Below are 24,414 nucleotides of genomic sequence, written 5' to 3' on the forward strand. Positions count from 1 at the left end.
AAACATTTAAAGAAAAAGAAAATATAGCCAATGAACACCAGGTTCTCATGACCCCTTTTGCTGAATCACTCACTTTCTTTAGGGTGGGAGGAAAAGCTAAAAAAAAGGTTACCATTCTCTAATAAGTGCTGCCCACAAAGAGTAGAAACTTTGGCAAGTAGTTCCCCTTGTTACACAGTAAATGAATGTGGTTATCACCACTATTTTTCCTAGAAATGTGTTGTATCTAAAAATGCATTAAAGATGGGCAGAAGAACTAAACAGACATTTTTCCAAAGAGGAAATACAGATAGTCAACAGACCATCATAGCAGCATTATTTACAATTCATTGCAGCATTATTTGGAGTTCACTGCAGCATTATTTGCAATTGCCAAGATAGGGAAGCAGCCTAAGTGTCCACAAGTGGATGAATGGATAAAGATGTGGTACATATATATAATGGAATACTACATGCCTACTCAGTCATGTCCGACTCATTGCGACCCCATGGACTATAGCCTGCCAGGCTCCTCTGTCCATGGTATTCTCCAGGTAAGAACACTGTAGTGGGTTGCCATTTCCTGCTTCAACAACAGAATACCAGACAACCATAAAAGAGAATGAAAATTTGCCATTTGCAGCAACCTGGATGGACTTAGAGGGCATTATGTTAAGTGAAGTAAGTCAGAAAGAGAAAGACAAATACTGTAAGATATCATATATGTGTTCAATCTAAAAAATACAACAAATTACTGAACATAACATAGAAGGAGACTTACAGATATAGAGACCAAACTAGTGGTTACCACTGGATTCATCGAGGGGTGACACAGCAATGATGAAGAGGGTAGTGCAAACTCTCGGATGTAAGACAGGCTCAAAGATGTATTGTATAGCATGCAGAATAAAGCTAGTATTTTGTAATAACTAGAAATGGAAGGTAGCCTATAAAAATGCATTAAACAATTTAAAAATACATTAAAAATAGAATTGTATAGATAAATAATACCTATTCAATGAGCAAATTTTAGAATAAATAATTGCTTCTTTATACTGTACTGTATTTTTAAATTTTATACACTGAGCATATTAATGCAGTGAGAGTCAAAAAAAAAAAATGGGGGAAAAATTACTTTCCCAGCCAACAAACATATAAATACACTTGGTGAGACAGCTTTTCTGAACCAGTTTTGAAATTGCCAAGTTACTTGCATTCTCCAAAGAACAAACTTAGGATCACTTTCAAACATAAAGCTTTTGGAAAACAAAGAATATTAGTATGCCTATAGACATAAAATGAACATATAATTAATTTATAGGGCTTTTTTGCATTTATCTATATCTTCAAAAATGTGGAGTGAAAATATTTGAATAGAAATTGAACTTCAAACCATTTACATGCTTTAAAAAAAATCCACCCCATCACTGTTACAGGCTTACTCAAATATCTTAAAGATCAATAAATAAAGCTATAAGTAAGAGGTAACAACATTGGTCAAATGCCGCTATAAACTTAAAACACGTACTAAATCTTGTGGGAGTTGATCCTCTAGGGCAGCAGTGCCCAGTGTTTTTGGTACCAGGGACCAGTTTCCTAGTAGACAATTTTTTCCATGGACTATGGCCAGGGGGAGTGGGGAGTGTAGCTTCAGAATGATTCAAGAGTATTGCATTTATTGTGCACTTTATACCTATTATTATTACATCAGCTCCACCTCAGACCATTAAGCATTAGATCCTGGAGGTAGGAGACCCCTACTCTAGGGTATCTCTGAAAGAAGATTTTCATAAACAGACATTTTTTTTTTAATATTCAATAAAACTGAGGAAATAGGAAGTTGGTTACTCTCTAGAATTCCTTCATAAAATGGATGGTGGCAAAACATTTTACATGTTTCTCTGTATGTGTGTATGCACATATGAGCACATATGTGCATTTGTTTGTTTTATCACTTAAAATTAAAAAAAAAATTAAAGAAATTTTGAATTTCTCTCTCTCAATTCTAGGAGAAAAACATACTCAAACAGAAGCTGGTAGAATAATTTTTGATTGAATATTTTTAAATGATGTTTGGGAAATAAAGAGGATTTGTACAGTCAATGTAATTTCTCCCACCATCAAGGAACTATGCAGAGTGGGAGAGAAAGATTCCCAAGAATCTTTCTGACATCAAGAGTGATCTACCTTTGGGAATTTGAAAGGAGAATTAGGCTCAATTAAATTATGTATAGGTTATGCAAAGAGGATAATTATCTTGCTCATTACCATTGCAGTAAGGATTTACAGCAGATTCTCTTTCTACCAGAGTTGATGATCAACTGGAAAGATGCCTTAACCATTTCCACATTTGAAATATCTTATTTTCTCTCCTTGCTGGCAATTCAACTTTAGATAGGTAATGCTTGTACATGCGGATGCACACTGTGATCAACACAGACACTGCATTTGATAGATCAAAAGAGTAACCACATGCCTGTGATCTTCCATTATTTTCTGGCCCTCAGCTGTGTTATTCAGTAGCACTATGATTATATGTTTGTTGTTGTTCAGTTGCTCAGTCGTGTCCGACTCTGTGACCCCATGGACTGCAGTACGCCAGGCTTCCCTGTCCTTTACCATCTCCTGGAGCTTGCTCAAACTCATGTCCAATGAGTCAATGATGTCATCCAACCACCTTGTCCTCTGTTGTCCCTTTCTCCTCCTACCCTCAATCTTTTCCAGCATCAGAGTCTTTTCCAATGAGTCAATTCTTTTCATCAGGTAGCCAAGGTATTGGAGCATCAGCTTCAGCATGAGTCCTTGTAATGAATAGTCAGGATAGATTTCCTTTAGGATTGACTGGTCTGATCTCTCTGCAGTCGAAGGGACTCTCAAGAGTCTTCTCCAACACCACAGTTCAAAAGCATCAATTCTTAGTCATTCAGCCTTCTCTATGGTCCAACTCTCACATCCATACACAACTACTGGAAAAACTATAGCTTTGACTATACAGGCCTTTGTTGGCAAAATAATGTCTCTGCTCTTTAATACACTGTCTCGGTTTGCCATAACTTCAGTATTATTGCCTGGGAAACTCATGGAGAGTGGAGCCTAGAGGGCTATAGTCCATGGGGTCATAAAAGAATCGGACACAACTGAGCGACTAAGCACAGAACAGCACAGTATATATATGTCTCTTGCACCAGAAATTGTATAACTGATATATCTCTACTATTTCATTATATTAGTTTAAATCATTAAATTAAAATTAAATTAAAAATTTGTGTGGGTTTATTTCTGATGTCTTTATTCTGTTCCATTGATATATGTAACGACCCCTCTGCCAGTACTATGTTATCTTATAGGTGTATTATAAGACAATATTAAACAGTATGATCCTTGTTATTTTATTATTCTTTGTCAAGATTTTTTTGGGAGACTTTTATTTTTTTTTATCCTAGGGCCCATGACTTTGTGTATAAATAATGTTTTTTCATGTTAATGAAAATTCTTACTGGAATTTTGGAAAGAATAGAATTAAGACTGGAATCAATTTAGGAAGAATTATCATATTTGCCATGTCAAGTTTCTTTTTTTAAATATCCAATTAGGTCAAATTACAGACATAAACTTGATCAAATTTGATGCAACACATTTGGGAACACTGATGTAAACCTCCCATTTTCTAACTACTTCCTATTCTTCATCTTAATTTATTCCCCATTCTAAAATAACTTAGACTACTGTAAAAAGTACTCATCCACTGGACTGATTAATTATTCACTGTGCACCAACATCTTTTTTTGTTGATTTATCTAGTTTATTTCCATGTAGTAAGTTTGTGTGTTAGTCGCTTAGTCATATCCAACTCTTTGCAACTGCAAGGACGGTAGCCTGCCAGGATGCTCTGTCCTTGGAATTCTCCAGAAAAAATAATGGAGTGAAGATACCATTTCCTTCTCCAAGGGATCTTGCTGAACCAGAGATGAAACCCAGGTCTTCTGTATTGCTGGCAGATTCTTTATAGTATTAACCACCTTATAGTCAGTCAGTTCAGTCACTCAGTTGTGTCCGACCCTTTGCAACGCCATGAACCACAGCACAGCAGGCCTCCTTGTCCATCACCAACTGCCTTAGCCTACCCAAACCCATGTCCATCGAGTCGGTGATGCCATCCAACCATCTCATCCTTTGGCTTCCTCTTCTCCTCCTGCCCTCAATCTTTCCAGCATCAGGGTCTTTTCCAATGAGTCAGCTCTTTGCATCAGGTGGCCAAAGTATTGGAGTTTCAGCTTCAACATCAGTCTTTCCAATGAACACCCAGGACTTATCTCCTTTAGGATGGACTGGTTGGATCTCCTTGCAGTCCAAGGGACTCTCAAGAGTCTTCTCCAACAACACAGTTCAAAAGCATTAATTCTTAGGCACACAGCTTTCTTTATAGTCCAACTCCCACATCCATACATGACCATTGGAAAAACCATAGCCTTGACTAGATGGATCTTTGTGGACAGTAATGTCTCTGCTTTTTAATATGCTGTCTAGGTCGGTCATAACTTTCCTTCCAAGGAGTAAGCGTCTTTTAATTTCATGACTGCAATAACAATCTGCAGTGATTTTGGAGTCCCCCAAAATAAAGTCAGCCACTGTTTCCACTGTTTCCCCATCTATTCGCCATGAAGTGATGGGACTGGATGCCATGACCTTAGTTTTCTGAATGTTGAGCTTTAAGCCAACATTGTCACTCTCCTCTTTCAGTTTCATCAAGAGGCTCTTTAGTTCTTCTTCACTTTCTGCCATAAGGGTGGTGTCATCTGCATATCTGAGGTTATTGATGTTTCTCCCAGCAATCTTGATCCCAGTTTGTGCTTCCTCCAGCCCAGCATTTCTCATGATGTGCTCTGCATATAAGTTAAATAAGTAAGGTTATAATATACAGCTTTGACATACTGCTTTTGTTATTTGGAATCAGTCTGTTGTTCCATGTCCAGTTCTAACTGGTGCTTCCTGACCTGCATACAGATTTCTCAAAAGGCAGGTCAGGTGGTCTGGTATTCCCATCTCTTTCAGGATTTTCCATAGTTTATTGTGACCCACACAGTGAAAGGCTTTGACATAGTCACTAAAGTAGAAATAGATGTTTTTCTGAAACTCTCTTGCTTTTTCCATGATCCAGCGGAGGTTGGCAATTGGATCTCTGGTCCCTCTGCCTTTTCTAAAACCTGCTTGAACATCTGGAAGTTCACGTTTTCACATATTGTTGAAGCCTGGCTTGGAGAATTTTGAGCATTCCTTTATTGGCATGTGAGATGCGTGCAATTGTGTGGTAGCTTGAGAATTCTTTGGCATTGCCTTTCTTTGGGATTGGAATGAAAACTGACATCTTCCAGTCCTGTGGCCACTGCTGAGTTTTCCAAATTTGCTGGCATGTTGAGTGCAGTACTTTCACAGCATCATCTTTTAGGATTTGAAATAGCTCAACTGGAATTCCATCACATCCACTAGCTTTGTTCGTAGTGATGCTTCCTAAGGATCACTTGTCTTCACATTCCAGGATGTCTGGCTCTAGGTGAGTGATCACACCATCATGCTTATCTGGGTCGTGAAAATCTTTTTTGTACAATTCTGCTGTGTATTCTTGCCATCTCTTCTTAATATCTCCTGCTTCTGTTAGGTCTCTTCCATTTCTGTCCTTTATTGAGCCCATCATTGCATGAAATATTCCCTTGGTATTTCTAATTTTCTTGAAGAGATCTCTAGTCTTTCCCATTCTATTGTTTTCCTCTGTTTCTTTGCATTTTTCGCTGAGGAAGGCTTTCTTATCTCTCCTTGCTATTCTTTGGAACTCTGCATTCAAATGGGTATATCTTTCCTTTTCTCCTTTGCTTATTACTTCTCTTCACAGCTATTTGTAAGGCCTCCTCAGACAAGCATTTTGCTTTTTTGCATTTCTTTTTCTTGGGGATATAGTACGTTATGGCAAAGTAAATTAAATAATGGTCTTAAAGACCCTATGATTATTGAATTCTATGATCAGTTACGTGCCTTTTAACTGAATACTAATTTATTTTAGCTTGTCCATATTTGTTTACTTTGTTATAGTTACTGTGCATTGTTTTTTCCCCTGAGTAAATGCCTAATAATTATCATTTCATTTTTTATTGTAAGAAAAAATGTGCAAGGGTAAATATTTTCTTTGACTACATTTTTGACTGGTTTTAATATGCTGTGTTTTCTTTACAGAAAATTTTTGTAAAATTTGTAATATTTGTCCTAAACACTAATATTTTATAACTTTTAGAATTTTAAAATTTAATTTGAAATAACTGTAATTATTTGCTTTTGCTTTCATTGTTTTTATTTTGGGGGGCTGAGAAGAGAGTTTGCACAAAATCTGTGGCTTCTACTACATGGAATATGTTGAGGTTTGCTTTATTACATAACATATAACTAATCTCATTTTTTAGATGATTCCCTTTTTAAATTTTAAATTATTCTAATATACATTATTGCATACGTTCAACATATAGTATTCAACATTGTATATGTTATCTAAATATCCCCTAACTTTAACATCCTCTCTCGTATTTGTAAAAAGTCCTGAATATATGAAAGTTAACATTCCCTAACTTTAACATCCACTCTTGTACTTGTAAAAAGCCCTGAATATATGAAATTAACACTCCAGAGTAAGCCTGATCAGTTTTAAAGAAGAGCATTTTTTTTTTCAGTTCTTAGTTCTACATGCAAATGTCTTTAATGGATTATTCATTTTATTCAAAATGTATAAAAGTAGGAGTTTATTAGTTTTACATAATTCAAATATGTTCAGCAATATAGTCTATTCCTGCATATTTCTTCTTTATAATGTACTCTAGGTATCTGTAAACATTTTTTATAAAGGAACAGATTGTAAATCATTTCACTATCATGGGCTTCTTTCACAACTGATCAACTCTAATATGGTAATATGAAAGCAGCCATAGACAGTGTGTAAAGAAATCGGCATGACCATTTTCCAATAATATTTTACTTACAAAAGAAATACTGAGATGAATCTGGGTGAAAGGCTTTGTTTGCAAACCTCTGACCTACATAATCACTCTGCATAGCCTAGGAGATGGAATGTGAAATCACACACTCAAACACTTTTTCTTTTTTTTTATCTTTTTAAGGAATTTTTTTTATAGTGAGGTTGATAAGACACTCTTATTGAATAGGATTGCATAAATATATAAGAAAAGATTTTCATACAAATCAGAATTCTTGTATTTTTTAATGCATTTTAAAAATATAAGACTAGCAATTTAAAGCCTAAAGTGTTTTGTTTGTTTGTTTTGGAGCCTTGTCTTGTAGAGATCCATATTTACTTTCAAATCATATATTCCTATTTATTTTTGATTGTTAGTTTAAATCTTAATATTTCCAAAATTACATGCTATTACATTGATTACTGTTGACCAGTCACTATTCTAGGTGCTATACCCATAGCAATTGATTTTTTAAAAAGCCCTTTAAGTATTTACAATTAGAAAAGCCATTTAATAAATGAAGAAATTAAAGCTGAGGTTCAAGCTCATGCTGTCTGATTCTGGCCTTAATGGCAAAGGGTTTAATCATTTCAATTAATCATTCATCTGGTGAACAGACATTCATTAACCACATTGTTTATGTGAGATTTCATTATCAGAATGGTCAAAGCCAGATTTTGTTCATTGTATCATTTTCTGATCAAGAACAACTCTGTAATGGATTCAAGGAAAGCCAGAAGTATTGTTAAAGTATTAATCAAATCAAAAGATTTTTAAGATGATTAGAATTATTCTTGAGGGGGGGAGTGAATTCTGTAATTTGATTTCAATATATAGCACGATAATGACAAAAAGTATTACCAGCACATTTTCATTTTCCTGAAACAAGGAAAGAAGCTAAATTGATTAATAACAATTTATTGAAAGCTATTTGAAAAGAAACTATTGAAATTGGATAACATAGAGGATGTGACAAGTTTTCTTCTATGGATCTACTGAAGAAAAATATGTTGCTGCTGCTGCTGCTTATGTCGCTTCAGTCATGTCCGACTCTGTGCGACCCCATAGACGGCAGCCCACCAGGCTCCTCCGTCCCTGGGATTCTCCAGGCAAGAATACTGGAGTGGGTTGCCATTTCCTTCTCCAGTGCATGAAAGGGAAAAGTGAAAGTGAAGTCGTTCAGTAGTGTCTGACTCTTAGCGACCCCACGGACTGTGGCCTACCAGGCTCCTCCATCCATGGGATTTTCCAGGCAAGAGTACTGGAGCAGGGTACCGTTGCCTTCTCCGAAATATGTTCTTAAAAGGACATAATTGGAAGGCCTCAAAAGATCTCTTTCCACTTTGAAGCATTACTGATAAAAACAATAAAATTTTGTGTTATGCTTTTACTAATAATCTTAATATTATTTTTGAAATGTTGGAAAGTTATTTAGATCTGCTTAACAATTTTAGCTTCCCTGGTAGCTCAACTGGTAAAGAATCTGCCGGAAATGCAGAAGACCCTGATTTGATTCCCGGGTTGGGAAAATCCAGTGGAGAAATGATAGGCTACCCACTCTAGATTCTTGGGCTTTCCTGGGGGTTCAGATGGTAAATAATCTGCCTGCAGTGCAGGATACCTGGGTTTGATTCCTGGGTAGGGAAGATCCCCTGGAGAAGGGAATGGCTACCCACTCAAGGACGTTGTTTAACTAAAGCTTCATTGTGCTAAATTGTCTACAAGTGGGCTCAACACTGTAAATTAGGTTCCAGAAGTGCATAAGGAGGCTCTAGTGAATATTTCAAAGAAGGAAATGGCACCCCACTCCAGTATTCTTGCCTGGAAAATCCCATGGACGGAGGAGCCTGGTAGGCTGCAGTCCATGGGGTCGCTGAGAGTCCAACACGACTGAGCGAATTCACCTTCACTTTTCACTTTCATGCACTGGAGAAGGAAATGGCAGCCCACTCCAGTGTTCTTGCCTGGAGAATCCCAGGGACTGGGGAGCCTGATGGGCTTCTGTCTATGAGTTCGCACAGAGTAGGCCACAACTGAAGTGACTTAGCAGCAGCAGCAGTAGTGAATATTTGGTTGTATAGAGAACATGGCTCATTAGTGTATTGATTTAAATGTTCCCATAATCCTAAGCTTATACATTTTCACACACACACCATTTATAGAAATTTTATTTATATTCATTTACTCTTTATTAAGGAAGTGAGAGGGATATATAACTCTGGTTTTCTAATGATATGAATAGTAATCTCATATGGGGAGTGATGGATAAATAAAGATAAAAAGCTTAAAATAACCTTAGTAATAAACAAGTAGTTAGGTGTAGATTTAACAATGGTAATGATATCAGCTACTTCTAGGATCAACTTTTTCTCTACTGCAAAATATATACACAAACTGTTTCACATGTAATAAAACTATTAATAGCAATACTTAATAAGGGAGTGCATAATTTTATTATTAGAAAAATTAAACAGTATAAATAAGTATTGTTGTTGGTGGTGGTCAGTCACCAAGTCCTGTCTGACTCTTCACAACCCCAGCATTTCAGGCTTCTCTGTCTGTCACTATCTCCTGGAGTTTTCCCAAGTTCATGTCCATTGCATTGGTTATGCCATCCAACCATCTCATCTTCTGTCACCATTTTCTCTTTCTGCCTGCAATCTTTCCCAGCATCAGGGTCTTTTCCAATGAGTTAGCTGTTTGCATCAGGTGGCCAAAGTATTGGAGCTTTGGCCTCAGCATCTCTCTTTCCAATGAATATTCAGGGATTATTTCCTTTAGGATTGACTAATTTGATCTCCTTGCTTTCCAAGGGACTCTCAGGAGTCTTCTCTGATACCACAGTTCAAAAACATCAATTCTTCAGTGCTCTGGCTTCTTTATCATCCAGCTCTCATAACTGTACATGACTAGTGGAAAGACCATAGTCTTGACTATATGGACCTCTATTGCCAAAGTAATGTTTTGCTTTTTAACACACTGCCTAGGTTTGTAATAGCTTTCCTGACAAGAAGCAATCATCTTTAATTTTGTCTTCTAATTCTAATAAATATTACAGAATGTTTCTTTAAAATGCTTTATAGACAGAAATATATATATATATTAAATTAATAACCTTAGCAAAAGTGCTTAGCAAAATTATTTAGCAAAAGCCCTGGGAGAAATATACTATTGGATATTTTCCCCAAATATTTAAGCCTGGTGGGCTACAGTCCATGGGGTAGCAAAGAGGTGGACACGACTGATCACATACACACACATGAGTTATTAATAGAATAAGACTACTTGTTCAACATTAACATTATAATTCACTAAACTCACAAAAAAAGAGTTAAATAATTTCTAATTTTTAATAAATATCTTGTATATAGGTTTAAGAATACATAGGCAGTCCTCTACTGTATTATCTAAGAAAAAGAGTTCAACACCACTAAACTGGCTATACAAGTAATGTTAAAGTGACTTCTCAAAGCATAAAAGACCAAAATCAGAAATATGAAAGTCATAAAATTAAAAACAAAATCACTGGTAAAGTCAAACATACAGTAGAGAGTGAATCAACCACTTATAAGGTTATTAAGAAGCTTAAAAGACAGAAGCAGTAAAATCAACTATATCTTCAATAAATTACTATGGGATGTACAAGACAAAAAGATGCAAAATATGACAAAAATAACATTTAAAGTGGGAAGGGGGAATAAAAATTAGGCTGGGTAGAACTGGTTTGAATTTAAGAGATCATCAACTTAAAATAAGTACATGTACATTGTTGCATATAAACTTCATGGTAATCACAAACCTAAAACTTACAACATACATACAAACATACATAAAGAAGAAGGACTCTATACATAACATTGAAGATAGCTATCAAATCGTAAAGGAAGAGAGCAAAAGATAAACACTACCAACACCAATACCACCACCAATAAAACTACAAAAACAACTGGAAAATAATCAACAAAATGGCAGTAAGTATATGCCTATGAATAATTATTTTAAATGTAAATGGACAAAATATCCCAATTAAAAGACATAGAGTGGCTGAATGAATAAAAGAAGAAAAGGCCTATGCATATGCTACCTACAAGTAACTCACTTCAGATCTAAAAGCACATTAAGACTGAAGGTGAACAGATGGAAATAGATATTTTACTCAAATGGAAACAAAAAGAAACCTATAGTAGTTACATCAGACAACATAGACTTTAAAACACATATTGTAAGAAGAGGCAAAGAAGAACATTGTATAAAATAAAGTGATCAATCCAACAAAATGATTTAGCAATTGTATACATACATACAATCAACAAAGGAGCATCCAAATACATAAAGCCAATATTAACAAATATAGAGGGAAAAAGTGACAGTAGTAATACAATAATAGTAGGGGACTTTAACATCACAGTTATATCAATGACTAAATCATCAGACTGAATATCAATAAGGAAATGTTGGCCTTAACACATTAGATTACATGGAGAGAACACAGACTTTTCAATAAGTTTCTGGGAAAACTGGACAGCTAGATGTAAAATAATGAAACTAGAACACCTCATAGCACCATACACAAAAATAAACTCAAAATGGATTAAAGACTTAAATATAAGGCCAGAAACTATAAAGCTCCTAGAAGATATCATAAACAGTGTACTCCCTGACATAAATCACAGCAAGATCATCTGTGACCCACCTTCTAGAACAATGGAAATAAAAACAAAAATAAACCAAGTAGGGCCTAATTAAAGTTAAAAATTAAAACTTAACTTAAAAAAAAAAAAAAAAAACCTCTCAGAATGGGAGAAAATAGCAAATGAATCTACTGACAAAGAAGCGATCTCCAAAATACACAAGCAGCTCATACTGCTCAATAGGAGAAAAACAAACAACCCAATCAAAAAGTGGGCAGATGACCTAAACAGACATTTCTCCAAAGAAGACAAACAGATGGCTAATAAATACATGAAAAGATGCTTAACATCACTCATTATTAGAGAAATGCAAATAAAAATTACAGTGAGGTATCAACTCACACCAGACAGAATGGCCATCATCAAGAAATCTACAAATAATAAATGCTGGAGAGAGTGTGGTAAAAAGGAAGCCTCTTGCACTGTTGGTGGGAATGAAAATTGATACAGCCAATATGGAGAACAGTGTAGAGATTCCTTAAAAAACTAGGAATAAAACTACCACATGACCCAAAAATCCCACTACTGGGCATATATCCTTAGGAAACCATAATTGAAAAAGACACATGTATCCCAATAGTCATTGCAGCACTATTTACAATAGCTAGAACATGGAAACAACCTAGATGTCCATCGACAGATGAAAGAAGCAGCTGTGGAATGTATATAAAATGGAATATTACTCAGCCATTAAAAGGAACACATTTTAGTCAGTTCTAATGAGGTGGATGGGCCTAGAGCCTATTATACAGAGTGAAGTAAGTCGGAAAAAGGAAAACAAATATCGTATATTAATAAATATGTATGGAATCTAGAAATATGATACTGATGAATCTATTTGCAGAGCAGCAGTGGAATCACAGACATAGAGAACAGACTCGAGGACATAGTGGGGGAAGGAGAGGGAGGGACAAATTGAAAGAGTAATGGTGAAACATATATACTACCATATGTAAATTAGATAGCCATGGGAATTTTCTGTAGGATTCATGGAGCTCAAATTGGTGCTCTGTGACAACTTAGAAGGGTGGGAGTTAGGAGGGATGTTCAAGAGGGAAGGGACATATGTGTACCTATGCCTGATTCATCTTGATGTATGGCCAAAACCAACACAATATTAAGCAATTATTCTCCAATTAAAAATAAAAATTAAACAAGCAAAAACCTCAAACAATCTAAAGTTACACCAAAAGGAACCATATAAAGAACAAACAAAACCCAAAGTTTGTAGAAGGAAAAAAGTGATAAAGATCGGAGCAGAAATAAATAAAATAGAAGCTAAAAGCAAGTTAAAAGAACAATGAAGCTAAGAGCTACATCTTTGAAAAGATAAATAAAATTGATAAATCTTTGGCCATACTTGGCAAGAAAAGAAAAAAAAGAGTGAGCTGAAAAAAATGAAATCAGAAATGAAAGAGAAGTTACATCTGACATTACAGGAAAAAAAAAAAAAGGATTGAGAGATTAATTCAAATAATTATATGTCAATAAAATAAACAATCTAGAAAAATTAGATTAATTCCCAGGAAAATACAATCTCCCAAGACTGAATCGGGAAAAAATGAAAAAATGAACAGAACAATTACCAATAGTGAAGTTGAATCAATAATATAAAACTCCCAATAAACAAGCTCAAGATTAAATGGTTTCACACTTGAAAACTACCAAACTTTAAATACAAGCTAATACTCATCCTTCTCAAACTATGCCAAAAAAATTGAATAGGAAAGGATTCTTCTGAATTTATTTTATAAGAGTAGCATCACACCAATACCAAATGAGACAAACACAACACATACACACACACACACACATACACAATTACAGGTCAATATAACTTTTTTGATAAATATGATGCAAAAATCCTCAACAAAATATTAGCAAGTAGAATTCAACAATACATTGAAAGGTTCATATGAAGTGATTCATATCAAAGGTTCATATCAAGTTGATCATCACACCATGATTAAGTGAGATCTATTCCAAGGATGCAAGGATTATTCAATATCCACAAATCAGTCAATGTGATACATTACATCGACCAGTTGAAGAATAAAAATTATATGATTAGTTCAATAATGCAGAAAGAGCTTTTGACAAAATTCAACAACCATTTATGATGAAAAAAATCTCAACAAAGTGACCTCAGAAGAAACATACCTCAACATAGCAATGGCCAAGTTTGACAAACCTATATTCAACATCAGACTCATGGTGAAAATGTAAAAGCACATCCTCTAAGGAACAAGACAAGGGTGCAACTCTCACCACTGTTATTCAACATAGTATTGGAAATTTTAGCCACAGTATCAGACAAGAGAAATAAATAACAGCAATCCACTATCTACGATTTGAAAGATCGTGCTAAATCGTGTCTGACTCTTGCAATCCCATGAACTTCAGCCTGTCAGGCTCCTCTCTCCACAGGATTCTCCAGGCAAGAATACTGGAGTGGGTTGCTGTTTCCTTCTCCAAGGGATTTTCCTGATCCAGGAATTGAACCCAGGACTCTCACATAGCAGGCAGATACTTTACTAGCTGAGCCACCACAGAAGCCAAAGAAGTAAAATTGTCATTTTTTGCCAATGACATAATACTCTACAGAGAAAATCCTAGAGACATTACTATAAAACCATTAGAAGTAATAAATCAATTCTATAAATTTGCAGGATATAGAATTCTATAAATTCTATAAATTTGCAGAATTCTATTAATTTGCAGAATTCTGTAAATTCTAGGATGAATTCTAGAAATTTGTTGCATTTTATTCAAAAGCAATGAATTATCAGAAAGAAAAATGAAAGCAATCCCATTTACAATTGCATCAAAAGGAATAGCTGGTGTTGGAGAAGGCTCTTGAGAGGTTCTTGGACAGCAAGGCGATCAAACCAGTCAATCTTAAAGGGAATCAACCTTGAATATTCATTGGAAGGCCTGATGCTGAAGCTCCAATATTTTGACCACCTGATGTGAAGAGTCAACTCATTGGAAAAGACCCTGATCCAGGGAAAGATTGAGGTCAGGAGGAGAAGGGGGTGACAGAGGATGAAATGGTTGGATGGCATCACTGACTCAATGGATATGGGTTTGAGAAACTCCAGGAGATAGTGAAGAACAAAGAAGCCTGATGTGTTGCAGGTCATGGGTCTCAGAGTTTAACACAACTTAGAAACTGAACTAAAACAACATCTTAGAAATAAATCTAACCAAGGAAGCAAAAATCTTGTACTCAAAAAACTATAACAGACTGATGAAAGAGTTTGAAAAAACAAGCAAACAGGAAGAAACACCAACCTTGTGGATTGGATGAATTAATATTTTTAAATAAAAGTATTCTCCAAGGCAATCTACAGATTTAATGTAATCATTATCAAAATGCCTTGATATTTTTCACATAAAAAGAACAAATACTTCTAAAAATTGTATAGAAACACAAAAGATCCCAAATAGCCAAAGCATTCTTGAGAAAAAATAATAAAGTTTGAAATATCATAGTTCTTGACTTCAAACTATATTACAAAGTTACAGTCATTGAAACATTATGGCATCTACACAAAAATAGATGCCTAAATCAATGAAATAGAAAAGCAAATACAGCAATAAACTTATACTTATATAGTCAAATATCTATGATAACAGAGGCCAAACTATACAATTGGGAAGAGACCAAATCTTCACTAAGTGATGTTTAAAACTGGACAGCTACATGCATAATAATCAAATTGGACTTTCTCATGCCAAACAAAAAATAAACTCAAAATGAATTAAAGCCTTATTTGTAAGACTTGAGTACAGAAAAGTTCTAAAACAAAACATAGCCTATACCCTTTTTGACATCAGTCAAATGATATAGGTCATTTTTAAAAATATTTCTCCTCAGGCAAGGCAACAAAATGCTAAAATAAATAAATGGAACTACATAAAAGCTTTTGCACATGGAAGGAAACTTTCAACAAAATAAAAAGACAGCCATTGAATGAGAGAATATATTTTCAAATGATATGTCTAACAAGGGATTGATATCCAAAATATGTGCAGATCTCACAACTCAACATTGTAAAAACAATCTTACTTAAAAAAAAAAAATGGGCAAAGGATAAGAACAGACATTTTTTCCAAAGAAGACATCCATAAGGCAAAGTTTCCATAAAAATATGCTCAACATCATTAATTATCAGGGAATTACATGTGAAAAACCACAATGAGGTATCACCTTTAACTCATCAGAACTTTTTATTATCAAAAAGACAGACAACAAGTATTGGTGAGAACACAGAGAAAAGGGAATCTTTGTGCATGCACTGTTGATAGGAATATAAATAGGTGCAATCACTATGGGAAACCATATGGAAGTTTCTCAAAAATTTGAAAGTAGAATTGCTATGTGATCCAGCTGTTCCACTTCTGTGTATTTATCTAATTTTAAAAGATATATGCACTTTAACGTTAATTGTAGTATTATGTACAATAATTAAGATATTGAAACTACCGGTGTCCATTCATAGAGGAATAGATAAGACATGGTATATGTGTGCAATGGAATACTATTTCACTATAAACATGAAATCTTGCCATTTGCAACAACATGGATAGATCTGGACAGTATTGTGCTAAGTGAAGTAAGTCAGAGAATGTGCGATCTCACTTATATGTAGAATCTAAAAAACAAAACAAGAAATACAAGATGAAAACAGACTCATTGATACAGAGAACAAATAGATGGTAGCCCAAATGAGGGGGTTGGAGGAGTAGCAAACCAGGTGATGGGAATAAAGAGGTAAAAAACTTTAGCTATATAGGTAATAATTAAGTCACAGAGGTATAACACACAGATAAGGAATACAGTCAATAATGCTATAACTTTGCAGGTGAACAGATAGTTACTAGATTTATCATAGTGATCATTACAGAGTGTATGCAAATTATTATGTACTACACTTGAAACTAACATAATATTGTACATCAACTACACATTTAAAATATATATATATATGTATATATATATATATAGTTTAAGAAATAAAAATGCTCTCCCTTGATTTATATGTCTCTCCTACCTGAGAGTTAATGACATTGGGTAGAGTTTCTCTTGACTACTCCAATACCACATTTCTACAGAAGAAAACAACAGCAATTAAGGAACTCTAATAGAAGAAATATTTTATCCCCTGTAAAAGACATGATCATGTGTTTAACAGATAGAACAAGTGCTAATAAATATACATTAGAAAAAAAAACAATGCTTGTGGTGATTTGTATATATCTAAGGAGCCAGGTAAAACTAAGTTTAGCATTTTTTTAAACACTCTATATTTTCAAGCACTGTTTTTTACATATACAAATGTGTCACATATACAAATTTCTTTAGTCCTCACAAAAAACTTATGATGCATATTTCTCCCAGAACATTTGCTAAAATTACATTTGTTAACCTTCTTAATTTTTCGAGTATCTTTGGGCTTGGTGGCTTAGATGGTAAAGAGTCCACCTGCAGTGCAGGAGATCCAGGTTCAGTCCCTGGGTCGGGAAGATCCCCTGGAGAAGGAAGCAATAACTTACTCCAGTATTCTTGCCTGGAGAATCCTATGGCCAGAGAAGCCTGGCGGACTACAGTCCATGGGGTTGCAAAGAGTTGGACAGGGCTGAGCCACTAACATTTTCACTTTCATTGTCTATAAAGCATAAAAACTGGTTCTGTGATTTATATTTATACTCTTCAATTTTGTCAGTGATAAGACTGTACACTGCCTTATTAAAGAACACTTCTCAGAGAGGAAAAACAAATGTATACATGAAATTCTGCAGGTGATATTTGGTGAGACCATATGTCATACATGACTGTACAATTAATGTTCCATTACTGAAGTTAGAATATGCTACTTCTCTCTGAAATGTGAATATGTTTTAAAATAAATAACACAGATTAAGAAGTACAATATTGAGATGGCAATATCAGTAGAGTTTTACCCAAAGGCTATAAATCATGTTTCACCTAAATGTAATCAACATACTCCAGTGCTCCGATTATGTTTGAATAATGGAGCAAAATCACATATATCCACTGATTTACTACTCTTTTGGAAAGTGACAAATTTGAAAGATTACTCTGATGTGCAATGCATACTATTTCATGCAAATATATAACTTAGTCTCATAGTATACAGTGTTAGCAAGAAAAAATAGCTCAATAGAAAACATCAGTTATGATGTTACAACGGATAGTCATAGATGAGTGACTAGAGAACTATCTCATACTTTGTTAATTCATCATGTTTATGAGCTGAGGAATGCTTACACTTGTATTTCACACACATTTAAACAAAGTTGTTACTTTTTCCAAATCACAAGTCAATCAAATTAAATCATATTCTAAGAAATCTAATATTAGGTAATTCCCCCCTCAAATACTTAGTTTACTTTTTCTAATTTATGACCATGCAAAGGTGAAAAATCAAGATAATGCAAATGAAAGTACCTATATATAAAATGTAAAAATACTGAGAAAGGTTTTTTTCACATATATTGAATTTTACAATGTCTCTTTGATAATAAATTTATGACATTATTCATAATAAATATCTTTAGTGTGAGATAAGTTACAAAGCCATCTAAGTTTATTCTATTTTTCTGAATATGATTTTTTTTAATTTTGAATACATTTCTATTTTGGGAAACATTAAATGTATTTTGCATATTAATATATATTTATACAATCCAGAATATTTTCATTTACAAATACCTTTAGGAGAGAGAGAGAGAGAATACGAGGGAGAAAATGCATGGATAAATTTATATATGAAGAAATATGAGAAACAGAATATCCTTAGAATTGTAGATTCAAGATTAAGAAAGATCTCTTGAATTGAATCACTTGAGATTCTTATGGAAGGATAAATTTGAATTGTATTTAATCAGAATTTATGGGGCTGTGTCTTAACATGAAGATGTAACTGATGTGATTGAATCATAATGAAGTGGGGTCTGAAAAAGAGGTCAAAGATCTATATCTGTTTAATGCATTTATCTCCCATAAAATTCAGGCTTAAAATAATTTCCTTTTGCTTTAAAAACCAAATTATACATACAGAGAACAAACAGGTGATTGCCAGAAGGCAGGAGGGTTGAGGTAGGAGAGGAATAGGTAAGGGAGATTAAGAGATACAAACTTTCAGTTACAAAATACATGAGTCACAGGAATGAAATGTACAGTGTGGGAAATATAGTCAATATATAATGTCTTTGTATGGTGACAGAAGACAGCTAGGTTTACCATGGTGATGATTTTGAAATGAACGGAAACACTGAATCACTGTTACAATAGTCCAGGAAGCAAGATCAGTGACCACCATGATGTTAGCTCATTTTCAGTCCTCATCTTACTTCATCTCTTGAACAAACAGTTAATCGTTCTCTTCTCCATGAAGAAAAAAAGACTTTAGCCTGTAGGCCACCACATTTACCTGTTACTTTTCCTAAACCTCCAGCAAATTGGTTTCAACTTGGGGCTATTTGGTATTCACATCTCCCAGACAGGGGCACTGGCGATGTCTGGAGAAACCGTGGGCTGTCATACTTGGGGAAAGGATGTGCTATTGACATTCAGTATGCAAAGGCCAGTGATACTGGTAACTATTCTAAAAGTACAGGACTTTGAGAGAAATATTCTTTCTCTTTTCTCCATGAGAAAGAATTATGTAGCTTGAAATTTCAGTTGTGTTGATATGGAGAAATGCTGGTCTACCTTCTTTAGTTGATTTCTACCTACTTCCTGGACATCTAAATTTTGCTATGCTCCTGAGTTCAGTCATTGATTCTCTTCTCTTTCTGTATCTTCCCACTTCCCAGGTAATCTTATTCAATATATTATCTGTAAATAAAAGATATAGGCAGAAGACTCCCAAGTGTACATTGCAATCCTGGACTTCTACATGGAGTCAGTCTAATCCAACTGTGCATTCAGCTAGTCTGACTCATAGATATTTCTCAGTTCTTTGCAAATGAATATGTCACAAATTGAACTTCTGATTTTTTTTCCCCCCGGAAATCCTTCTCCCATGTGATTTCCTATTTTGATGAATAACAATTTTATCTTTTAATTTATTTAAGTCAAACTTACTGGAGTCACCCTTGATTCTTTTTTCCACTTTCATATTGGGTCCTTCAGGAAACCCTATCTGCTCTTTCAAAATATATCAACAATTCAATCACTTCTCACCATGCCTAATAGTCTCACACTGGTTCAGCTTCAACCACTTGTAATACTGCAGTGGTTTTCTGATCTGAGGTCTTCAGTGAGGTCGTTTCAAAATCCTCCAGTGTTTTCCCCTCTTACTAGATAGAAAATCTGCTCTCAAAAAAAAAAAATGATACTGACTCTTGTTACAAGTCAATTGATTCTGAGATGCAGAAGGTAGTCTCTAGAAATAATCTGCCCTGACATTGATCCTCACTAGTCCCCAACAGTTCTGAGGTGTTTGCCAATAAAAACAAAGTGTGAGGAGACCCCTCCCACAATACAAGTATAAATTTGTAGGCCCATAATATTTTTCTGTAATAAAAAAGAGAAAAAATACATAAGCAGGGATTTTAGCACACTCAAGGAAAAAAAATATAAATCACCAAATAACCTCAATATATCTAATATTTCTAATGGAATATCCCTCTAAAGTTTTGTTTTTTCCATTTCTGTCTCTCAAAAAGTGTCCTCTTGTATCCTGCACTCTCACCTGTTCACACAAATTACTTTCTATTTAGAACACATTCACATTCTCTTAAACCACAAAAGCAATAGTCAGGCTATCATATTAATAAACTTTTGACAAGTCATTGAAAGATGAAACCATGCTTTCACTCTGCCACCGAAAACCAAGTTCATTTTCTTTATGATGGTGAGGCTGAAAATTTTTAAGTGTTGAAAAGCTAAAACTGGTTAACATTTCTTTGCATTACTTGGAGTTCAGGAAAAATGTATCTTAACAAGATGACATTTCCTATGAGAAAAATGTTCCAGTATGCAAATATTTTAAGACAAGGAACACTCATTTATATTTGTTAGCAAATGTATTGTTAGAAAATATTAGATTCCCTTCATACAATGACATTTTATTGTAAATACTTATTACATAAACTGATCATTTTAATCCTAGGTGAAATAAATTTATGATCAACTGCATGATTACATTATGTCTGCAAACAGTGAGAAGTCATGTATTGCAACACGAATGAAAGTGAATATATCAAACTTTCCTTAGCAATATCATTCTTTTATATGTTGTAAATTAACATACACATTTACTCTGTATCTAAGAATCTCAGTATACAGAACTTCATTCCACAAGATTAATGGGTAAAACTGATTGTGATTTCCAATAGCTGTGTATGGGAACTAACTCACAGTAAAAGAAGTCAAAGTAAGCACACTGTATTTCTCTCTTGCCACACAATAGATTAATTACCTTTGCACTGCACCCTATTTATAACAGCATTAGGTGGAATGAAATATTTTGAGAGAAATTAAAAGTACCTTAATGAAGGTAATCATGTCAGTATTTAATTTCTCAAGGGGGCAAAAGTGAACCCAAACAAAACAGTAATCCATCTCCTTAAATATCTTTAGTATATTGTGCCCTTGATTATTAAGCCTTGCAACTTATTCATATTTAATTAAGGCCAACTGGGCAGAAGCATTTTCTTTTTAACAGCATGGCTTTTTGTTGTTGTTCAACTACTGTTCTCCACATTATTTTAAATAAGAGCTGGTATAATTAACACCATTGTGTTTTGGAGACTGTAAGTATTGATCTTTTAGCATAAAACATTTAACCAATGCTAATAGCAAGGCCGTATCCTCATCAATTGACAAATTAACTTCTTTTTGTAAATGCTCCAAACAGAAATTTCTTTATGAAATTAAATTAAGAAATATTTTGGTGTACAATTTAAAACACTCTGAAAGATGACGTTTTAAAATTAAAAATTATATATATATATAAAACATATTTTGTTAAACCAGATGAGGATTTTATATTTTATCTTTCATCATATTTTATCTAGTAATTTGTTATTTCTAGATTCATTTTAATTTTTGTTTTCATTTAGTACCATGCATTCCTTTTTCATAAGAAATGTTATGCATTCTTTTGTATAAATATTTTTATCAGAATAGCATTCTTATGAACACTCACATTATTTTGGGTCAACTAGTTCAGCCAATTAGTTCTTTCCTAATAATGTTATTTAGTATCAATTTAAAATGAAATGAAAATATCCCAAGTAGCTCTTAAATTGGATATTTTCAGAATACTAAATAATAACTGAAATGTGTAATGTTGTAATTAAAACTTATTAACTTACTTTGTATTTTAATATTGCTTCTTTAATCATGAATGATACTACTTGTTCATGACAATTGATACCTATTTCCAATTTATATGATTCATTTTATTAAAAAGCAGATATCACTTTGCCAACAAAGGTCCATCTAGTCAAAGCTATGGTTTTTCCAGTAGTCATGTATGGATGTGAGAGTTGGACTATAAAAAAAGCTGAGCACCAAAGAATTGATGCTTTTGAATTGTGGTGTTAGAGAAGAATCTTGAGAGTCCCTTGGACTGCAAGGAGATCCAACCAGTCCATCCTAAAGGAAATCAGTTCTTAATATTCATTGAAAGGGCTGATGCTGAAGCTGAAACACCAATACTTTGGCCACCTGATGCAAAGAACTCATTCATTTGAAAAGACCCTAATGCTGGGAAAGATTGAAGGCAGGAGAAGGGGACGACAGAGGATCACCGACTCAATGGACATGAGTTCGAGTAAACTCTGAGAGTTGGGGATGGACAGGGAGGCCTCTCGCGTTGCAGTCCACGGGGTCACAAAGAGTCAGACACGACTGAGTGACTGAACTGAACTGAACAGTGGTTCACACCAAAGGAAATGTTCTTTTCCTCAGATTTTTTTAACATATTAGGATGCTTTTGCTGTAAATATGAGTACCTTGTAAGAGTAAGTTATACAATAAAGGTATTTATCATCTCTTATTTGGTCCAGCACATTCACTACCACAAGTATGTGCTGCACTTTCCACTGTGAAAGAAACAAAGTCCCATTGTGGTGGACAGTAGTCACGTGCAGGATTTATTAAGAATATACTCCCTAAGTTTGCATAGGGCCAAGCTGCACCAGCAAACACAGAAATCTTACTTAGTATTATGGAACTAGACAGGTGTAACTTTCAACTGCTCAAAAACAACAGGGCAGGGACTTCCTGGCAGTCCAGTGGTTAAGACTCCACCTTTCCACTGATGGGGCTTGGGTTCAATCCCAGGTCAGAGGAAGTAGAATCCCAGGGTCCGGCATGCCATGTGGCATGGGCAAAAACAAAAACAAAATGAACAAGCATAAAACAGTGCAAACTCAATCCCTTCTCATCTTTCTAGCCGAATACCATACTTAACTATATCCTCTCTGGGTAGCTAAAGCAGTTCTAATTAGCTCACCACTCACTGCACAACAGCTGAAAGCTGAAAAGAAGGGCATCATACAGGTTATTTGTCCTCATGTGTTTCACTCTTTAAACCAGAGAACAAAATCTTCAGCCAAAGCACAGCTACAAAGTTCCATTTAGGTCTCATTAACCAGAAGTATTCATAAACTTTTCTAGACCAATAATTATCAAAACAGAGTACAATTATAATGGTATGCCTGGGATAAGCACTTGGCTGCAGAAACAAAATCATAGTTCTGAAAACTAAAAGGAAAAGGAGAAATGACTGCTTGATGGGATTCTAAAAGATCTGTCACATGTATCATCATTAGTGATCAAATGAGGCCAACTCAAATGTTGTAATGATTAATTTGAAAACTGTTGTGAAACGTTGGACTCATTACTAAGAAATATTATTTTAAAGAAAAGCTAAAAATTCTAGCTTCAAATTTATCTGAGCTTAGACACTTATTAATTAAACTTTCTGGGAGAAAATGAATATAGCCACTATGTGCAATTAAATATTTGTTTAGAAAATCGAAGGCAAAAGTAGACAGTGAACAACATAAGCACTGATGGAAAATAAAACCACAAATATTTATTTATGTCTTTGGTTGCACAAGCTACAGATTTCCTCTGGATAATGAAGATTAGAAGTGAAGTTATTTGAAACTTAAAAGAGTCATAACTTAGCACAGTAAAAGGAAATGGAATTAATAGAGCAGGTCAAGAGATGCGGCTGATGAAAGTAAATAAATACTCTCTTGTCCAGACTATTGACCTAAACAAATAAACTGCTAGGTATTTTTTCCCCAAAAGGTGTTTATTCAAGATCAGCAAAGAATTGTAATTAAAGTCTGCAATGATGGTGTATCACTTGCAAACCCCCTTCAACAAGGAGAGAATTATTTTAAAGAAAAGAAAAGAAAGTCAGGAGAGAACCAAGAGCCCACTGGAGGAACGGAGAGTCTGAAGTACAGTGATTTTTCATGGGTTGAGTTGAAACAGTCTCTCATTGGCTGCACTCTTGGCAGGCATGAACAGGAAATCTTTCTTTTTCATGTTGGGCCCAGCTGTCCTCCTGGTATGGGGGAGCTTCCCCTCCTGGTCTCCCAAATTTATTTTAATTGAAGTCTCTATTGATTAATTTTTTACAGGGACAGTGTTAACTATTTTCAATTCTTATGCAGCATCCTACAGAGGCAGCAAGAGGGCATTTATTAGACCTGAAGCTTATCGTGTACTA

Source organism: Giraffa tippelskirchi, chromosome 2 (genome assembly GCF_054371585.1).
Source record: "Giraffa tippelskirchi isolate mGirTip1 chromosome 2, T2T-mGirTip1v1.2.pri, whole genome shotgun sequence".
NCBI classification, from domain to species: Eukaryota; Metazoa; Chordata; class Mammalia; order Artiodactyla; family Giraffidae; genus Giraffa; species Giraffa tippelskirchi.